The sequence below is a fragment of the Tupaia chinensis genome, unplaced genomic scaffold, assembly GCF_000334495.1.
Source record: "Tupaia chinensis unplaced genomic scaffold, TupChi_1.0 Scaffold000141_1, whole genome shotgun sequence".
Taxonomy (NCBI): Eukaryota; Metazoa; Chordata; class Mammalia; order Scandentia; family Tupaiidae; genus Tupaia; species Tupaia belangeri.
Window position 1 is genome coordinate 2,252,737 of NW_006159611.1, and position 20,949 is coordinate 2,273,685.

A 20,949-nucleotide genomic window follows, 5' to 3' on the forward strand; every position below is an offset into this window, starting at 1 on the left:
CTCTAAAAAAAAAAAAAAAAAACATAGTCTTGCAAATGTAGTTCTGGAAACCAGAAAGTCAAAAGCAAGGTCCGGCAGAGCTGGCTCCCCTGGGAGGCTCTTGGAGAAAATGCCCTGAGCTCTCACCTGGCCTCTGGTGCGTGGGCCGTCGGAGATCATCTCTACCTCCACCTCACGTGGAAGTCTTCACTGGCCCTGTGTCATGCCCTTTTCTGACTTGTGTAAGGACACTCGTCTTTCAGGCACACTCCCTCATCTGGAATGACCTCATCTTGAGATCTTTGTGGCCGTTACATCTGCAAAGATTGTTATTCCAAATAAGGTCACATACTGAGGTTTCGGATAGACATATATTCTGAGGGATTAAACCCACTGCAGTGTGACAGGAGGTGACTCATCCTGTGGAGTGGGAGCTCAAGAGGAGTAAGAATGGCACTCCTGTAGGGGGTAGCGTCTTTGTGGGGGGTCCCCTGAGGAGATTATCCAGGCAGGGGGTGGCCCAGCCCAGGGGGCCAGACTCCCAGTGGGCGAGGAGGAGGGCTGAGAAATGGGTTACATATGGTGGGCTGAACAGCTGGGTCAGTACACTGAGGGTAATAGAAGCCACATTTCTTCTCTCAGAGAAGCAAGTCCGTTGTGAATAAGGAAAAGGACAGGGTATTAGAAGTGGAGCTGCTGGTGTGAGCTCATCATTTGAAACAAGGCAGTTAGACACGGTCTTACCCAGCGGAGTTGGTGTGTGTGGCTGTATGTGTGTACTCAGGGGCTCTGTGCAGCAACATGACCTGGGGACCCAGCACTGCCACAGCGGTGGGCACACTGAGCACTCACACCTTGGCTTCTAAGAATCAGTCTTCCTAGAAAGTGCCTTGGGAAAAATGGCCCCATGGCAGAACATGTGAAGAGAGTTAAAGTAAGAAATTGCTCAAAGAATCTTAGGGACATGTTCAAAGGGCAGAGACATAATCGCGACATTCCCACAGCCCAAATTGGGAATAATTTGAACCTCAGAATGGATGATAGTGGGGCCAGCAAGTGGCATGGTGGTTAAGGGCGCTGGACTCCCACATGGCCGACCACGGTTCAAGTCTCGGACCTGGTGGATTGCTTTCTCACTTCCTCTCTCTCTCTGCCTCTCTCTGATCAAACTGGAAAATAACAATGATAATAAATAAAGTTAAATGAAATAATTCTTTAAAAAAAAAAAAAGAACGGATGATAGTAACATATGACAACTCATTAAAATACAAAACCGTAAGTCCTTAGTGATCAAAGTAAACAAGTGAGTAAATTAAAAATCTGGTGAAGAATGGGATACAAAGGTATTTTCAAGTATCTCCTCCACACGGTATTTACTAAACCCCAAGAGGAAAATGCATACATTTTGAGTAGCAAAACATGGCAGACAGCGCCTTAACTCGTGAGAACATTGTCAGAGCATACATCCGAATTGTTCGCCGCCAACTGAAATGCAATGGGAAACATCTGTGGTATTCTTGGCGCAGATGCATAACCTAAATCTAATCTGGAGAAGCATCATAAACCCAAATGGAGGCGCATTCTACAAAATAATTAGACTATAATTTTCAAAAATGTCAAAAGTTATAGAAGTCAAAGAAAGACTAGAGAACTATTCCCAACTGGAGGTGTCTATAGAAACATGATAGCTGATTGCAGTGTTTTTCTAAACTGGACCCAATATTTTGACAATGAATGGGGTCTGAAAATTAGTAACATCTCAGCATATGGTTGGCTTGGGAAATCCTTGGAGCTGAGTAAGCACTCATTAGTTTTAGCTGTGGTGGTGGTGGTGGTGAAGACAGTGATGACTGAAGGACAGCGTCTTTGTGGGGGGTCCCCTGAGGAGATTATCCAGGCAGGGGGTGGCCCAGCCCAGGGGGCCAGACTCCCAGTGGGCGAGGAGGAGGGCTGAGAAATGGGTTACATATGGTGGGCTGAACAGCTGGGTCAGTACACTGAGGGTAATAGAAGCCACATTTCTTCTCTCAGAGAAGCAAGTCCGTTGTGAATAAGGAAAAGGACAGGGTATTAGAAGTGGAGCTGCTGGTGTGAGCTCATCATTTGAAACAAGGCAGTTAGACACGGTCTTACCCAGCGGAGTTGGTGTGTGTGGCTGTATGTGTGTACTCAGGGGCTCTGTGCAGCAACATGACCTGGGGACCCAGCACTGCCACAGCGGTGGGCACACTGAGCACTCACACCTTGGCTTCTAAGAATCAGTCTTCCTAGAAAGTGCCTTGGGAAAAATGGCCCCATGGCAGAACATGTGAAGAGAGTTAAAGTAAGAAATTGCTCAAAGAATCTTAGGGACATGTTCAAAGGGCAGAGACATAATCGCGACATTCCCACAGCCCAAATTGGGAATAATTTGAACCTCAGAATGGATGATAGTGGGGCCAGCAAGTGGCATGGTGGTTAAGGGCTCCCACATGGCCGACCACGGTTCAAGTCTCGGACCTGGTGGATTGCTTTCTCACTTCCTCTCTCTCTCTGCCTCTCTCTGATCAAACTGGAAAATAACAATGATAATAAATAAAGTTAAATGAAATAATTCTTTAAAAAAAAAAAAAGAACGGATGATAGTAACATATGACAACTCATTAAAATACAAAACCGTAAGTCCTTAGTGATCAAAGTAAACAAGTGAGTAAATTAAAAATCTGGTGAAGAATGGGATACAAAGGTATTTTCAAGTATCTCCTCCACACGGTATTTACTAAACCCCAAGAGGAAAATGCATACATTTTGAGTAGCAAAACATGGCAGACAGCGCCTTAACTCGTGAGAACATTGTCAGAGCATACATCCGAATTGTTCGCCGCCAACTGAAATGCAATGGGAAACATCTGTGGTATTCTTGGCGCAGATGCATAACCTAAATCTAATCTGGAGAAGCATCATAAACCCAAATGGAGGCGCATTCTACAAAATAATTAGACTATAATTTTCAAAAATGTCAAAAGTTATAGAAGTCAAAGAAAGACTAGAGAACTATTCCCAACTGGAGGTGTCTATAGAAACATGATAGCTGATTGCAGTGTTTTTCTAAACTGGACTCAATATTTTGACAATGAATGGGGTCTGAAAATTAGTAACATCTCAGCATATGGTTGGCTTGGGAAATCCTTGGAGCTGAGTAAGCACTCATTAGTTTTAGCTGTGGTGGTGGTGGTGGTGAAGACAGTGATGACTGAAGGACTACCTGAAGAATATTCTAGCACCTCCCTTCTTAATATCCTGGAATGGGATGGAATACTCTACATTAATGTGTAGAACAATCCCCAGTCTGATCAAGTAAAATTGAGAGGTGCACTTAAGTTGTCCTCTTTTTAGCCAACAGAGAAAAAAAAAAAAAAACACTTAATAACTCAACCCTTGGGGCCCAGGAATTTAAAAATTTAATTGTATTTGTGAAAGTGAAAATTCAGTCTCCTTCCAACAACCAAAGAAAAGGAATGAGTATGAGCGAGGTGGAATTGTCCCAACATGGGAGTGCTGGGAGTGATTCATTTAACTGTAGAGCTGAAGAGCTTGCCAAGACCCTTTTATAATGCCCAGCTGGTCCCTCATTCCATTTCTCAAGGGAAAAATAAACCCCAGGGCAGGATTTGCACTTCTGTGTAGACCTTCGCTCATGTTTTCCACAGTTTAGAGCTTGCAGGTACCACATTTATATAAGAATGCCTCACCTACTTGCAGTAGTGTTCCTCCACAATTTGCACGTTCAGCAACTCCAGCCCGAGCAGCACAGCCTCGGCCAAGAAGTGTGCAGAGAGTAGTTCCATACTTATATGAAGGCTCTGTCCTGAAACTGTCCCCGATGGTCTAAGGTGTCACTCACTGTGGGTGTGAGCCTTTACCATGTAAAAACTCAACATACTTGATTTTCTTGTTTGCCAGAGCCGCTCAGCTCTGGAAGAAGCTGTTACTGGTGTAACCGGGATGACAGTAAGTTTGGCATGTGCTGGAAAGGTGACAGAAGTGGAGAATAATAAGGTAGAGTGGACAGCCTAGCAGCCTCAAGCAATACCCTACTGACCTGGAAGTATTTGACTGCACAAACAGAAGAGGGAAGTAATGCAGTGAGACCTAAACTCTTTTTTTTAAAGAAGTATTTATTTAATTTTTTTTATTATTATTATTTAATTTGCTAGAGAGCATGCGTGCTCACCAAAGACAGAGAGAGAGAAAGAGAGGAAGCCAGCCGCCAGGTCTGGGATTGGAACCATGGTTGGCCATATGGGAGTCCAGTGCCTTAACCACCATGCCACCTGCTGCCCCCAAGAACTAGACTCTTAATTTGTCAGAGAGAGTCAAAAGAAAAGTTGAAGCACTTCCCCTTGAGAAGGGTCATGCAAGAATCCCTTCTCCTTCATTCCTCGCTCATATAGGATTTTGGGCACTCATACACACACACACCACTCTGTGTGTTTTTCTTTTCTTTTTTTAAGAATTTTTAATTTTATTTTATTATTTTTATTATTTTTAAATTTGCTATAGGTTACATGTGCTCACCAGAGAGACACAGAGAAAGAGAGAAAATGAGAAAGCAAGCTACCAGCACTGGGACTTGAACTGTTGTTGGCCATGTGAGAGTCCAGTGCCTTAACCACCACACCACCTCCTGGCCTCTCTCTGTGTGTTTTTCAAGCCACAAGGTCCAGGACTTGAACCCCACTATCAGCCATGTGGGATCCGGTTTCCTTAACCAACAGGCCATGACATGAGATTCTTTAAAAAAAAAAAACTTTATTTTATCCATGCTGTTGAGCACACACGCACGAGACACGGACAGAAGAAGATACCCTCGTCAGCCTCATCACCCACAGGCCCTCTTTCCCAGATCTGTAGCTCAGCAGGACCTTGGGCACGTGTGAACATAGTCGGCATTTTTTCAGTATGACCTGGGATAGGCACTATGTTGCCAGATCATGTCTGATGGGCAAAATAGCGTCCTATAGTCCGGGGTTGGTCCGTCACCACTGATGGATGGAATCTGATCTGCAGTTACTTTTATAAATAAAGTTTTATAGCCACACAACCATGCCCCTTAACTACACACTTTCTCTCTCATTGTCTCTGTCTCGCTCTCTCTTCCTCAGTGAGCACATGCACCCTAAGGCAAAAATGTCTAAAAGCAAAACAAAACACAGGTAGCCAGGTGGCATGGAGGTTCAGGCAGCTAGATCCCACAAGGCCAACTATGCAGAGTCCTGGGACTGGTCATTTGAAAAACACTTTGGGCACGTGTGCATGTGGGCCTAAAATCCAGACAGGAGAATGGAGAAGGGATTGTGGCATGGTCATCCCTTCTGGGGGTGTTTCTTGTTTTTCCCCTTTCTCACCGTCTCTGAAGAGTGCACACACCCTATAAGTATATATGTATAAATAATTATTAATTAATAATATATATTAATCATTTATCATAGGGGCTTCCGTGAAGAACCTAGAGGTGGGCGAGCAAAAGGGAAAAGGGAGGAATCTTTCACCTGGAAGAAAATACCATCCGGGGCTGGAGGCTCAGACAAACACCACTAAAAGTAGAATAGAAAACAGCCCTGTTCCAATAGACCTTCTGCATGCCCGAGTACACCCAGCTGTTCCTGAGAAATCCGTGGGGTCTCACCTCCTCTGCCTTTTCCTCCCATCTCTCCTCCTGTGTGTGCAGAAACTGTCTAGTCTGGGAGTAAGATGGCCTGGTTTTCCTTCTAAGCACTCTCTCAGGACCTGCTCCTCCCACTCCCAGTCCTTTCTGAGAACTCGGCTTTTAAAACAAGAATCGACTCCATTTATCTTTCTATTTTAGCCTTCTGCTGGTGGAGCCTTCTCTACAGCAATGAATAAAAAATGCTTTCGTTGGATAAATAGGGCAAGGATCAAGGAGTGCAAGCTAATATTTCAAAATATTATTCTGCCGTCGGGGGAAGTGTGTTTTATATCAGAGTGGCAGAGTTACAGGTGAGGGACTGGAGCACTGCCACATTCACTCCTGCCAGCCCTCTTGGCTTTTCAGATGGCAGAAGAGGACTAAGACTTGGGGAGAGACGTGGGCCAACTGTGGCTGAAGAGGGTCTGAAGAGCCCCTTGGCCGTCTTATTGGGCTATTACAGTAATCTGGCTGAAATTCGACCCAGTTCTTTGGTGAAAGCACTGACCCTTTTGTTTGTTTTTAAGAGATATTTTTGCTATAGGGCATGTGCACTCACCAGAGAGACAGAAGGTGAGAAATCAAGAAATCACCGCCTGGGGGGAAGGCCACACTGTGATCCTCTTGCCTCCATTCTCCTCTTGGGATTTTGGGCATACACACACTCATGCCCGGCATGAGTTTCAAGCCACTGGTTCCAGGACTCGAACCACAGTCAACTACGTGGGCGTCCAGTACTGGTCCCATATAAGCTTATTTTTAAGATCCAGATAAAAGTGGAAATATGTGAATTTTATTGCACTAATTTATATGAGCTGATTTCTGGGTCCTGGTAGAAAGATAAGAACGTAATGGGTGATGACTAAAAAAATGAGCTGATTTCTGGGTCCTGGTAGAAAGATGAAGAATGTAATGGGTGATGACTAAAGAGTAGAAGTCCCCATGTGCAAGTTTGAATGTCCTTAATTAACTGTAATTCTGTATTTGCTAATTGCCTTCTTTATGTCTCATTAAAATTGTTTTAGAATTTCTTTCTTGGGAGTGAGAGACAGAAAGAGGAGACAGAGATAAGCACTTTCATCCAGGTCTCACTTCCCAAGCAGGGACACTCATGCCTGGCATGTAAGGTGGGCCAGGGAGCTGAACCCATGACATTCCGTATAGATCCCGCTGATTGTCACGCTGCCGTTAAGTTGACCCTTTGTGTCCTACTTTATAATATGGAAATGGGTTGGGTTTTAATATTCCAGTTTTATTTGGAATCAAATCCATTTCAATTCTATAAGATGAGACATCCATAAATGGAATTATAATGTGAGTTTATTTTGGCACAGAGAATTCCAAAACCCATGCATAGTTTGTGCATAGTACACATTTCCCACGAACTTTCTGAAGACCTTTCATGCATATCGGATGAGTTTGTGATATAGGAAGATAAACATCTACATCCTGAAAGTCTAATTCAGGTTCTAGGGTGTATCTTAGGGTCACGAGAACTCCAATGGAGGGAAGTATTGGGGAGATGAATGGGATGCTGTCTAGCAAATACACATTCCTTAATTGAGTACCTTCCTTAAAGGTGATCATGCTCACTGTGTGTGTGTGTGTGTGTGTGTGTGTGTGTGTGTGTGTGTTGGCCAAATGTCCTTATCTATTAATCAAATATTTAACTAGTGACCACCACCCCGGCTGATACACAGCAATGACCAACCTTCAAAGGGCTTGTCCAGGATTTCCAGAAATCAAGTCAGACGAACCCAGGCCAACTCCTCCCCCCACCTCAGTTTCATCTAGACTCCGGAGGGAATTACCCTGCACTGTTGAATCTGATAATACTTCACCTATAAAGCCGCCCAGCAAGGGCTCTGGTCTTACTGCCTCAGAGACCAAGCGCCCACATGGATTTATAGGAAATCCATAAAGGAATCTCTGGCCCCAGAGGCGCTGTGTCTGTGTTAGATGGCACTTTTTATTTAAGCAGGTCGGTGCAAGAGATATTACTTAGGCATTTAAACGAGAGCTTGAAAGTGTGGGGGTGGGGAGGGAGAACACTTGACCTCTTCCAATAAAATTGAGCTGCTCTTTAGGTTATAAAGTTTTGACAGAGAGAGACAGGGAGAATGAGGACGTATCCTTATTTGGTAATGAGTACCCGTGAAAAGGACAGTATATTACATTCCATCCTCCTGCTTCCCGTTCCTCTTCTAAGGGTTTGTGAGCAGAAGGCTGCGAGTCCTCTAGAGTTAAGAGGCTGGAGACAGGTGGTGTGGATGGCATTTTAAGGGGTGCTCAGTGTGTCTCGTCTGAGTGGTAAAGCTTAATTAGCTTTCATTAAATGCAAAACATCCTGAGCCGTGTGTCTGGCACCGTGCTTCATGCAGGAGTGGTCAAAAGAAGTAAGGGCCATTGAAGCTCAGAGATGGGAAGGAAGTGAGAGTCTGGTTTCCTGCCTGCTGAGCCTTTCCCACCGGGGACCCTTCTCACTACTCCTTCCCCCACCCATTCCTCAGATCGACTGGGTTCATCAGATTCATTAATGGGATGTTCTTTCCACATCCAAGGGGCTAATTCTGTCCCTCAGGGTTTCTGATCAGCACAGAGTAAACGGCTTCCACGCGGAAGGAGCCCCTCCCTGAAGAAAGTCCCGTTCGTGTGTCTGTCACCTAACCAGAACAGCCGGGGAGCGTGGCTTCTGCCCACTCGGTGGCGTCACACACCGTTAACGGGCCACGAGAGTGTCGCTAGGAGCAAGTCTGGCCCTTATTCCGGAGAGGCCATGGGCAAGGTGAAAAGGGCGCTAGACGTAGACTCCAGAGTCCTGAGTTGGAATCTGGACTCAGGTAGTCTGTGGGCCTCTGCTTCCTCACCTGTTGAGTCGAGAGGATGGTCATCGCAGATACTGCTCTGAGTGGTTCTGACGAGGCAGACGAGGTGTGGTGTGTGCCGGCTTTTGCAACATAGAACAGTCTCTTCTCTGGGAAACAAGTTCCGAGTGGAATCGGTTGAGTCCTAGCCTCCCCTAAGCAGAGCGTGACTGCTCATGACGACAGGGTCGTTAGGGGTGGGGGAATTAAGGTACAGTGGACTCCTTTGGGAGGGCCTAGTCCTTACAAGGGTGTCCTTGTAAGAAGAGGAAATTCGGACACAGGAATACAGAGGACATGCAGGGAGAAGATGGCGAAGGCCACCTGATCTTACACTGACGGTCCCGGCCTTTGGTGTCATGTGTCATGCTGTAAACCAGGAATAGGGGTGGGTTGTGCCCAAGGAACCAATCCAGGTTTTGTTCATTTTAGGTTTTTGCCATAGGGAGTGTGCACTTGCTGGAGGGAGACAGACAGAGACAGGGAAAACGAGAAGTCACCCCCAGGCGAGGTGGCCATGCTCCAGTGCCTTCTCCTCCGTTCTCCTCTTGGGATTTTGGACATACATGTACATGTACCCGGCGTAATTTTCAAACTGCTGTGTCGGGGCCCAAACCTCACTGGACAATATGGGAGTCCAGTGCTTTAACTTACGCCACCTGCTAGTCCCCAGTCCTGATGTTTTAAATATAGTTTTTTTTTTTTGGAGAGATTTTCACTGTAGGGCGCTTGCGCTCGCCAGACAGACAGAGACAGACAAAGAGACAGAAAGCGAGAAATCACCCCCCAGGGGGGATGGTCACGCCGCAATCCCTTCTCCTCCATTCTCCTCTCGGGATCTTGGGCACGCACGCACACGCGCCCTGCGTGAGTTTTAAGCCACCGGGTCCGGGACACGAACCGCGGTCGACTACGTGGGAATCCAGCGACATAGCCATTATGCTAACTGCTGGTTCCCTTAAATATAGTTTTAAAACGTGTAACTTCACTCTCAGAGAAGTTACTGTTAGTTTCATTTTTCAGGTGAGACAACTTAAGGGCAAGAAGGTGAGAGCTAGTCAGTGGAGAAGCTGATTTTCCACTGTTATTTCTGAAACTAAATCCTGTCTTTCCACTCTTCCAGGGTGGCTTCCCTCTTCGTTCTAGCTTTGAGATGAGGTTGTGCAGTCCATGAAGGAATGCCCACAGCGGGAGAGGCACAGAGGCCGTCCGGAGGTCTGTGGGCCTGGACTGTTGGGTCATCTGGGGAGTCATGACGTAGTTTTTTCTTTTTTTTTCTGTTTTTCTATGCAAATATGAGTCGTGAGTTTTCTGATGACCCAATAGTTTCGACCAACTTCACATCAGCAGCTTCTGGGCTGGAGAGAAAGAACTTAGCCTGGGCGTGAGCTTGAGCCCGCCCCCCAGCATGGCCTCGCCCCAAAGCCCGTGCCGGGTGGACAGCCCGTCACAATGTCAGGAAGGCCGCACTTGGTGATTCTTGCAGAGGCAGAGGAGCCGTGGCTGCCTGTCCCTGCCAACGTGGGAGACGGCGTCCGTCCTTGGTTTTCCATCACGTTGTCTCCCAAAGTGGCTCCCCGTGCTTCATCCCTGTCCTCCCAGGGGTGTCAGTCCTCTTGCTCATGGAGTTGGGCCTGGTGTTCTTACCCCCTCTCCCTACTCCGCCTGGGCTCTCTCATCCCGTTTTTATCTGTGAAGCTGCAGGCTTTGACCACTCCTCATTCTTGGCGCCGTCTCATAGAATTGCCATGACGTCTGCCCGGGCCCCAGTCACGTTCCCCTGCCGTTTGACATTCTCCCTGGCAGAGATTAATGCAGAGGGCCAGCAGGTGGCGTGGTGGTGAAGGTGCTGGACCTTGTCCAAGTCCTGGAACTGGCAGCTGGCTTACTTCTTTCCCTTCTCGCTCTCTGCCTCGCTCTGGTGGGTGCATGTGTCCTAAAGCAAATTACAAAATATTAATAATAATACAATTAAATAATTATTATGTTTTTTAAGTTTAAGCGGCTTTGTCCATATAAATGGTCTCATTGAAACTGACCCTTCTGGGCATGATCTGTTCTCCAGACACACCCAGAGCGTCCACACCTGTGCTGTACCCGCCTACCTGTGGACACCAGCTTCGCCCATCGGGGTGCCTTCTCCTCTCCCATTATCTGGACTAACGTCTCGGTGCTCACGGCTGTCCTGCCGGTGGCTCTCCTAAAGAATGAGCATTGTGCTTCCCTTACTTGAGCACAAGGAATAAAAATGCAGTGGTGAATTTCTCAGCTCGTGCCTGTGTTTAGTGACCATAAAAACCTCATCTTCTTTGGTAGGTCTTGGAATTTCAACATACACTAAACCCGATGAGAAGCTAACCGTGGCCAGGAGAGTGCTGTGAGTTCGTTCTCCGATGTCCACGCCGCTCCAGGACTCGGGTGTACTTCCTACTCCGCCTCGCTCTTTCCAAGGGCCCCTTCTCGAAGCTTACAGATCAACTGTGGCATCTCAGACTTTGGCAGGCCAAGGTTGTGCCTGCTTCTCCTAACGTCGAATGCGTGGTTAGGGTTCGGTAAGTATTTGTTTTGGGTAACAGTAGACCGAAGTAAACAAGGCTCAGACAATTCACTGCCAAAAGCTACATGGTTAACAAGGCTCTGAGAGAGGGTCAACTCACTGAGCGGAAGGGGCAAGAGCTTACAGCCCACACAGTTTCACGGTGGCGAAACGCGGAGACCCGGCTGCGTTTACACCAGCGCGAAGAGCAGAGCAGGTTACTGTTGCACTGTTATGGCAACCCCAGCAGAAAGAGAACTGTGCCCCCATGTCGAGGGCGTGCCCACGTGTCCATGTGGAGGCATGCCCACGTGTTGCGGGCACACACTTCTCCATAAGACGACACTCTGGAATCCGTAGGCCCGTCTGCTGGTGTTTCAGAAATAAGGACGGGGTGGTTTTCGTTCTGTGTAGGAAGGCCCTCTCCCCCGGCCTCACTCCCTTTCGCTTACCCTCCTTGCAATCGGGGAAGGAGGGCTCGCGGCAGAAGGCATGCATGGCGTAGACTCTGGAGGACATGTCTCAGAAGCCTGAGTTTGTCTGGGCGCTGGCCAGGTGTGTGCAGCCCTCGTCGCTGCGCCTCCTCGGCGTCGATCCGGAAACCTGACTTGGTCTCGCTGCCTGTACCTGCCTTGAGTCTGTCCTCTAATCTTCCCGGCCCGGCCTTCATTCATGTCGTGGGCTTTGCTCATTGTGCCCAGCATCCTCGTGCCTGTCGGGGGCTCTCGGTTGCCGGCAGAAACGTGACAACTTCCGGCGTCACTTGGGCTTCCTCTCCTTGCTTGGTACCGACACTTCCTGCTCTGCGTCTTCGGGAATCGTCAGTAACGTGTGCCCACTCCCCTGCTTCTCCATGACGGCTGCTCAGACCTTCGCTGGGATGTTCAAACAGACTTTCCCACTGCTGTTCCTCAGCCTGATCTAGCAGTGGAGAGAAAGGAGAAGCTGCATTTTTTAAATCTATTGAGGTCCCGTATGTAGCCCCGGATGTTAGAGATCAGAGACTCCGAATGAGATAAACCCCATGTTTGGTCATGCTTTTCCTAGGAAAATGTCCTGCTGCTTCGCAAAGAGCAGCTGAGAAGCTGACAAACTTCACAGAGCCCTGGCAGGCGTGCAGGGCTGAGGCCGCTAACACCGAGACTCGGTTCCAGTGTGGAGGGCCCCAGGAAGGACTCTAAGTTTTTCTGTGGGACCTCAGAAAGTTGCACACTCGGAAGGAAAATGGAAAGAAAATAGAACCACATCGAGAAACATTTGCACGCAGATTCCAATCAGCAGCATACACGATCACATGAAAGTACTTTGCTCCTAACGTAACTATCAGAGGCAAAATTAAACCCAGATCTGGAAAACTATCATCAAAGCCTGAAATTATCTCTCCTTTTTTTTTATGTACAATGCCTGGGATGTAATAAAAAAATAGGAATTTATCAGAGGATAAAACAAAATGAACAAAAATGAGAAAGAAAAATACTCCTACGAGTCACCCGCAAATTGCAGTTATCAGATGAAAACTTTAAAATCGTTCACATGTTCAAGAAATCATTTGCTAAAGGAAGGGTAAAAGCAAAGAACTAAAACATATGCATTAACTGAAATAAAGATACAGACATGGGGGGCTTAACGGCAGATCAGACACAGTTTAAGAAATGATGAAATACAGGGGTTTTTCTGAAAGTAAGTCAGAGAACATATGAAAACTCAAAAAGAATAAAAATATGGAAAGGAAGAAATACAAGGGAAACAATGATCAAATTAATATACAGGTAGTAAAGTCTTGGAAGGGGAAGAGAAAGAAATGGAAAAAAAAAAAGTTGAAAGTACATGTGAGAGTTACCAATGCAGAAAAAAATGAAGGAATTCAAATTGAGGCACTCCGTAATAAAGCACTCAAAACTAAGGAGACCTTCCAAGTATCCAGAGGGACTTCTGTTTGCAGCCACAAACAAGAATAGTGTAGCCCGTTAACATCTGTGCCAAGTGCAAATGAGATCTAGACAAAATGCATTAGAAACCGTTGGAAGCCATTGACGTGCAGTGGAAGCCGCAGTGACCGGGAGGAGGGACAACCGTCCAGGTGAGTCATAGTCACACTGACGCTCCTCCTCAGGGCGCTTGCCACGTGGATGCCTTGGGGGAGGGGTGACTGAACAGAAAGCCGTAGTCTCATTGGCTGGAGAAGACAGAGGTTGGAATCTGGGACTGCCAGAATTGCCGGGGTGTCGAGGTCAAAACCCCTGCTCTTCCCTGCTGGGCTACGTTTTTCTTTCTCCATTTCTCTTTTTTTCATGTAATGCAGAAATTTCATGAAGATCACCATTCACAGGCCACATGCGCTTGCTTGGGAGAGACAGAGAGAGGGGAAAGTAAGAAATCAGCTCCCAAGGGAGAATGGCCACCCTGCAATCCCTTCTCCATTCTCCTCGCAAGATTTTGGGCACACACGCACATGAGCCGGTCATGTTTCAAGCCACTGGGTCTGGAGCTTGAAGCACAGTTGGCCACGTGGGTCCAGAGCCTTAAGTACCATGGCCACCACTGGCCTCCACATCCACTTCCTATGGCTATTGAAGGGGTGGAGATCTACCACCTTATGAAATAATTCATTCTAATTTAGGCTAACCTGAATTACTAGAAAAAAATTTAATAGATCTTTAATACATTTATCCTACATTTTTTTTCCATTTGGCTCCAATTTTTTCCTTACTGACCCGAAAGTATAGAAAATAATCCTTCAAATAATAGAATTTACTTCTAAATTTTATTTCTTCCAACCTAAAAATAAATCATTGCATCAACAATTCCTTATATGGGTTTCAGCTTTTCATCATTTTGGTCACTGCTCTTGAACTGCCAAACGCTTTTTAAGTGGAACAAGGATTGGCTACAATGAAACACATGTGAACATTAAGCTAAATGTGCAAACACTAGTAGTTTCTATCCAACCCATACACCTCAGAACGCATGGCTCAGTTCTGGTTACTTCCGGAAATCGACCTGCCACTTTGTCTGGTCTGAATTGTTATACTGAGGAATTCACTCTGTTCTGTTGAGGAACCGATTCTGTTAACTTTGCAAAGAATCACTGTTGATCTCTATTACTTCTCTGGAACCCAGCGGCAATCTCCTTTACCACCCCAAAGACTGAAAAGGGATTAAAAGTGAATCATGAGTCTCTCTGGCTTGCTCACATGGCACATTCATTATGTAGGTTCAACTCAAGACCAAGACCCCCACGTTTGTTTGACGCTACTATTTGTCCAGTCCCCAAACTGATCTGAACCCTTGACAGAGAACGTTCTTGAGATGCCTCACCCCCGCCCCCCCCCTCCCCAAACTCATGGACCAAGATGGTACTTTATCAGCTCAACCTTTTATTCATGGAACTTTTAAAAGGTCTCATTAAAATCCTAACCTTGGAAACAGATACTAAACACCTCTTAGCATTCTAATGACCATACGTTAGAAAAACTAGTCACTCGTGCTTTTATTTATAGTTTCTTTCTTTCTTCCAGAAGTGGGAGACACAGAGAGGCACCCCCGGCAGAGGACTCATACCATGATCCACCCCCGGTTCCACCGGCTTTAGATCACAGGTACACGCATGCTTGGCATACGCAGGGGCATCTCCGATGTGAGCCCAGGGCCTTCCCATGGGGTCAGCCCTGCAGAGCATCACGTTACCCCGTGCTGCTGTCCAGCTCCCAGTCGTGCCATTAAGGCCTGTTCATTCGTCTTCTCCATGTAACACGCAGGAGGCGTGGCAGCGCCGTGGTACCAGTGCATGGGCTCTCGCACGTGGGCTGGTCAGGTTGAAGTACCGAAATTACTGTCTGTATTTCCCAACATTTTGAAAGATTCTGGTGCAATATTTCTCTCCCTTGCTTATGGATCTGCATAAGGGAAAGCAAGCCCAGAAAATCTAGTTCTGCTTTCCGCCATTTGACCTGGCTGCTTTATTTTGTTGTTTGGTGGTGGGAGCCAATCTTCAACTTGTTCAGAGAATCAGTGTCTACACGACAGGATCACCCGGGAGTCCTGCTCCCGGAGCCTCTAATTCAGGTCTGGGGTAGGGCCCGAGAGTGCGGTTCAAGGTGTCAGGTGGTGCTGATGCCTCTAACTAATCAAGACACCACACGCTCAGGGCAACAGGGTCGATGCCTTTTGTAAAGGACCTACGTAGCAGAGGAACTGGGGCCTCCCCGGCATTCAGCAGTGTGATTCATGTACTCCTGGTTCACGGGCGTGGAGGGTTCTCCCTCGGAGCTAGAGCTGATGCAATATGAAATAAAATAAACCCCAGCAACGGTTAACTCAGCAATGAACGCGGTACCAGGGCTGGAGATGGTTCAGGTTGACATACTTCAGACAGAAGAGTATGTAACTGAAGGGAGTCGTCATTCTTCAGCCTTGTTTTGTTTTGTTTTGTTTTGTTTTTGTTATATGGGTTGTGTGCTTCCAAGAGAGAGACAGAAAGAAAGAGAGAGAGGGAAAGAAAGCAAGCATCCCCAGGGACGGCCATATCACAGTCCCTCCTCCATTCTCTTCTTGGGACTCTGGGTGTGCACACACAGGCCGGCTCAAACCATGCGTTTGCTCATGTGGGATCCAGTGCTTTAACCATGCCACCGTCTGCCCCAGCCTTTTTATAATATACTTAAAAAATGTTGAACCTATCTTTGTATGAAGGTTTATTCATAATCTTTGGAGAAGGGAGAGTCCAGGTTTCAAACAGTCGATAGTGATCATTTTTCTGACTGAAGCAGGCATAGGAACCAGGAAACAGATGTTAACATCTCACTACACGCAAAAGGCCTGGCATAGGGGTGACACCTCATTACCCTCCATTAACAATTTGAAACTTGTATTTGTCATTAAGGAGCTTAAAACCATGCATAATATTGTGGTACCTTAATTCAGAAAAATTATATATTTAAAAGCCATGGATTTTTTTTGACAAATTTTTGAATTTCTTATGTTTGATATTGAATTATTATATAAGCTTTATTTAGTCAGAACTTCTAGTAATCTTTTTCCATCCTCTTATTTTTAATTTCTTATGTGTCATTTCTTTTTCATTAAATACCTATTAATTTTATTTATTGTTATTATTTTTTAAATTTGCTATAGGGCATGTGTGTTCCTCAGAGAGATACAGAAAGAGAGAGAAAGTGAGAAAGCAAGCCACGAGGTCTGGGACTTGAACTGTAGTTGGCCATGTGGGAGTCCAGCGCCTTAGCTGTCATGCCCCCTGCTGGTCCCATTATGTGTCATTTCTTGAAATACAAGAATGACTTTTTTTTTAAATTTGATGTAAAAATCCCTGTCTTTCAATAAGCAAGTTTTGTCCTTTATAGTTAGTGTGATTACTGCTACATTTGATCTTTCTTCTGCCATTTTAAATAATAATCTCTTTTTTAATCTTTTTTTTTTTTTTAGGTTTTTTCTCTAGGGTGCATACACTCATCAGAGAGAGACGGAGTGAAAAAGTGAGACATTACCCCACCCCCAGGGGAAACAGCCATGCCACAGTTCCCTCTCCTCCATTCTCTCAGGTTTGGGTATGCATGCACACGTGCCCAGTGTGTTTTTCAAGCTGCAACATCTGGGATTTGAACCATAATGGAATCTAGCCACTTTAACCACCACACCACCAGCTGGCCCTAGTTTATGTTGTTTTAAACCACTAAATTGTAAATTTCTGTAACAGCAATAGGAAATAAATGCACCACTTCATGAGATTATTATGATGACTCCGAAATTGAATAGATAATGAGAAAGTGCTTTGTAAACTGAAGGATTATAGCAATGTTAATTATTGGGACCAGCAGTTGGCATAATGGCTATGTTGCTGGGCTCCCATGTAGTCAACCGCAGGTCAAGTCCGGCCCGGTGGGTTAAACTACCGCCGGCCCGGTGGCTTAAACTCACGCTGGGTGTGTGTCCGTGTGTGCCCAAGATTCCGAGAGGAGAATGGAGGAGAAAGGATTGTGGCGTGGCCATCTCCCTGGGGGGGGGGAGGTTATTTCTCACTTTCTGTCTGTCTCTGTCTGTCTTTCTGGGGAACTCACATGCCCTATAGCAAAAACCTTTCCAAAAAAAAAAGAAAAGAAATGTTAATTATTATTAATAAAATTAAAGTGAATGAATTCTAAGAACTCCAATGAGATGGACGGGGTCTGTTCCAAACAATATCTAGATTAGCAATGGGCTAGTGAGTCTGCACCATTGTAACCAACTTTAATAGGGTTCCTCCCACCGAGCATTAACAGAGCCATTACAAGCAACCCATCTGAGACCAATCTAAAATGAATTGCTCAGCTTTATTCTAAAACATTCTCTAAACTATAAATTGATAGGAAGCAGTAATTCTCCCCCGGGCAGAGAAACTTCTTAATTTAGAGGTCGCCTTGAGATGGGGTGGCATACAAATAGCCTGAGAATAAAACTGGCCCTCCCAGTGGGCAATGTTTAAGTCCAATAAAAATCTATTAATGTATGTCGTAGCCCCCATAGTGTATTTCTAATGATAAACGAATTATTTTAAAATTTCGTAGCCTATAAATATATACCAATAGAAGAAACATTTCCCTAGCCTATTTTGTTACAACAAAATTGCTGCCTCCTTTCTTCTCTAAACCCTAACCACTGGTCCTTACTACTAATTACTCCTTGGGAGACAATGTAATGACACCATTTACTGGCAACAAAGTATAAAGATAACCCACTTGATACAAAGTATTAACAATGACCCCTTTTAAGCCAGGGAGTTCTTTTGTGGACCTGAAAACTATTTTACATTCAGGAATGGTGACATTGCAGTCAACTGATCTGTTTAAAGTACTTGTACTTAGGATCATGTAGAATAATGACTAATTAGCTGCCTGAAGTCTTCACTGTTCTTCCAGATAACTTGTTGAGTTAAAAAGTTACATTGTGGGGCCACCAAATGGCATGGTGGTTAAGGCACTAGACCCCACACAGTTTACTGTGGTTTGAGCCCCAAACCTTATGACTTGAAAATCACATTGGGCACTCATGCAGGAGTGTCCAAAAGCCCAAGAGGAGAATTAAGGAGAAGGGACTGTGGAAGATATCTCATTTTCCCTCACTCTGTCTCTTTCTGTATCTTTCTAGTGAGCACACACACCATAGGACAAAAAGCTAAAAAATAAAAAAAAATTAAAAATAAAAAATAAAAAGATACTTCTATACTCTCAAAAGTATTAGTTTGTTCTTGGGGTGACTTTCAAAACATACTCATGGTTGACAGTAAAACAGATTACAGATTTGTCTATTTCAGACATAGAGGATGGTAAATCTGTCCAGCTCAACATGGAAAAGCAGACTTAGGAAGGATGTGTCTTGGCCAGGGGGCATTGTGGGTACACCTACACTATCATTTCATTCTGGCCCTTGAATGAGAGCATGTTCTTTTTTGAGTCAATTCCTGCACAAAATTATTTTAGCCCAGGAATTGCATAACAGAACTCTTTGGGGGCGTTTGAAACACTAGGCTTCTGGGGGCTGTAGTTTTCTACAATGGCAGACAAGTTTAAATGAAACCGGATGACACGAAGTTCTGTCCCGGGGAACTGAGGAAAGCCAGGGAAATATGGATTTTATTTGTAAGGAATTCTTTGGGCCCAAACTTAAAATGCTTGGGTGGGGCTTGCATTTCAGCAGCACCATATGAGCAGAAGAGAAAATGAAATTTAGTTTGCTGTGGTTTGGCGTGTCAGTATTTAGTTTCTTGGGCTTTGTCCAACAGAGCTAAATGCGACTTGCCGTTTTTGCGTGTGTAACCCTCATCCTGCAGTGTACCAGCTGCTGTGAGAGGTAGGCTGACACCTGCTGGGTCTAGGCATGTGCCCTCCCCACCTTTTCTCTAGAACACCGGCCCCTCTGACTGTTGGATTGATCCCACTCTACCCTAGGGCCTGGGAAAGTTAGTGCCCAGAAGCAGCATCCCGCTTCCTTTGTGGTGTCACTGCTGTGACCCAGAAGCCTCCGGGATAAGAATGCCTCCTGGCTGCAGGAACCTTGCTGGGTTTATTTAGACACTCTCTCTCCCCAGGTGCTGTGAAGCCCCTAGCAGAGTCTGTTCTGGTCCTGTCACCTTTCTCTCTTTAAGTCCCAGCAGTGCACTGTGGGCTTGGAGGATGTGAGGCCATGATTGGCGGAGAGGGAGGGCGGGGCTTCCTTTCTAATGTCACTGTTCTGTCTACAGGCTGAGCCTGACTCCCTATAGTGAAGACCCCCCAGACCAAAAAAAAAAAGAACTATCATATGACCCAGTAATCCCACTTCAGTATTTACCCAAAGGGTAGGAACACACTCAATTGGAAAGATACTTGCACATCTGTGTTTCTTGCAATATTATTCACTGTGGCTAAAACATGGAACCAACCTAAGCGTCTGGAAACTGACGACTGGGTTGAAAAACTGTGGCGCATATGTACTATGGAATGTCACTCAGCTGTATTAAATAACGAGATCCTATAGTTTGACTGAAAGTTGGGCGAATATGAAAGACTTACTGTTGAGGGAGGATGAGTGCCAGATTTTGAAGGATACACACTGTATATCCCCACACAGTTTGTACTGAATGCACTCTATGGCAGAAATGGAGGGATCTGAAGAAATGACAGTAGAGAGGAGAAGTGTGGATGCCAGAGACGAAGGGAGGGGAGTGGATGCTAGAGAGTGGGTGGTAGAGGGTGGTTGTAAGGTGCAAAGGGAAAAACATCTAACAGACAAAAAACAGTAAAGTTCTCTGTTAAAAAAAATACATATAGTATACATCATGATGGAGAATTTGTGAAATTAATATGAAAACATTTTAATAAAATAATTTTTAAAAGACACACCCCACCCCACCCCACCCCGCCCCACGCGTGTGTCTATGGCTTCCTGGTTTTTGTTTCTTTTTCTGGGGAGCACCACACACTGACCCAGCTAAGTTCAGGCGAAGGTAGCCCTTGCTCATTTTCTGCAGGTATTTATTTCTGTTACAGACACAGTTATCTTTTTGTCCTTTTAATTCTAATTCTTTTTCTTCTTCATTTTCAGTTGAAGAAACGTGGCATTCCCAACTTTCAACACTGCCCGAATAAGACGTCGGTATCTGGCTGGTAGTGAAACTCGAGCCAGGAGTTGATATTCTGTGCAGAGATTCTGGCAGTGACTCCCACACAGTGAGACCTCCGTTTTCTTTCCACTGCCTGCCTTTAAAGCCCAATGTGGTTCTTAGAGCTGATCAAGCCTTTGTTTCACCAGCCTCTCCGTTCTTTTCAACTGCAGTATTTCTGCTCTACTTAGAGAGCTGGACTATGAGGTCAAGGATATGTTTTGTTCTCTGGATTACTGTCTGCTACCAGGAAAGGGGAAAGGGAAAGAAGAATGGTGAATGGGTGGGTCATATCCCTGCCTTCTGTGCCAGCTCAGAATACCCAAGGGAACACCCCTTCCTGCCACTCCTGGACATGGGTTCTAGTTCTGCTTTGGTAGTTGGGTGTGGGGTGCGGGTCCCACCATGCCGCTGTTCCTGTGACTACACTTTGAATAAGAAGGTTCTAAATAAAAATATGCGAATCAGCCTTCAGATTCCAGTTTTAAGTGTGCCATTGATTCTTGTAATTTTTGTTCCAGTAAATTTGCAATCAGTATTGGAATTGCTTAGGGAAATTTGAAATTTGCCATATTTTTAATTTTTTTTTTTAGACTTTAAAGATTTGTTTAGAAGTTGGAAAGATTCTGCTTGATAAAATCATCCATTTACCTAATCAGGCATATAAAGTAGGTTGCTTTAATTTATAAATGCAGTCTCAAATTTTTAAGGAGATGTAATTACGTTTTTAAAGGAGACTGGTTGTTTT

General features: G+C 45.4%; 1 long non-coding RNA gene across 2 annotated transcripts in view; it reads left to right on the forward strand.

Annotated features, from left to right (window-relative positions):
- The window catches only part of LOC102495128 (uncharacterized), a 448,830-nt gene extending 428,155 nt beyond the window's left edge, over positions 1–20,675 (forward strand). For both annotated transcript variants that reach the window (XR_334057.3, XR_003548844.1), the window contains 3 exons: positions 10,849–11,084; positions 14,587–14,667; positions 20,144–20,675. This is a non-coding gene — a long non-coding RNA (uncharacterized LOC102495128). The remainder of the gene's footprint in view (positions 1–10,848; positions 11,085–14,586; positions 14,668–20,143) is intronic.
- The last annotated feature ends 274 nt before the right edge of the window (positions 20,676–20,949 follow it).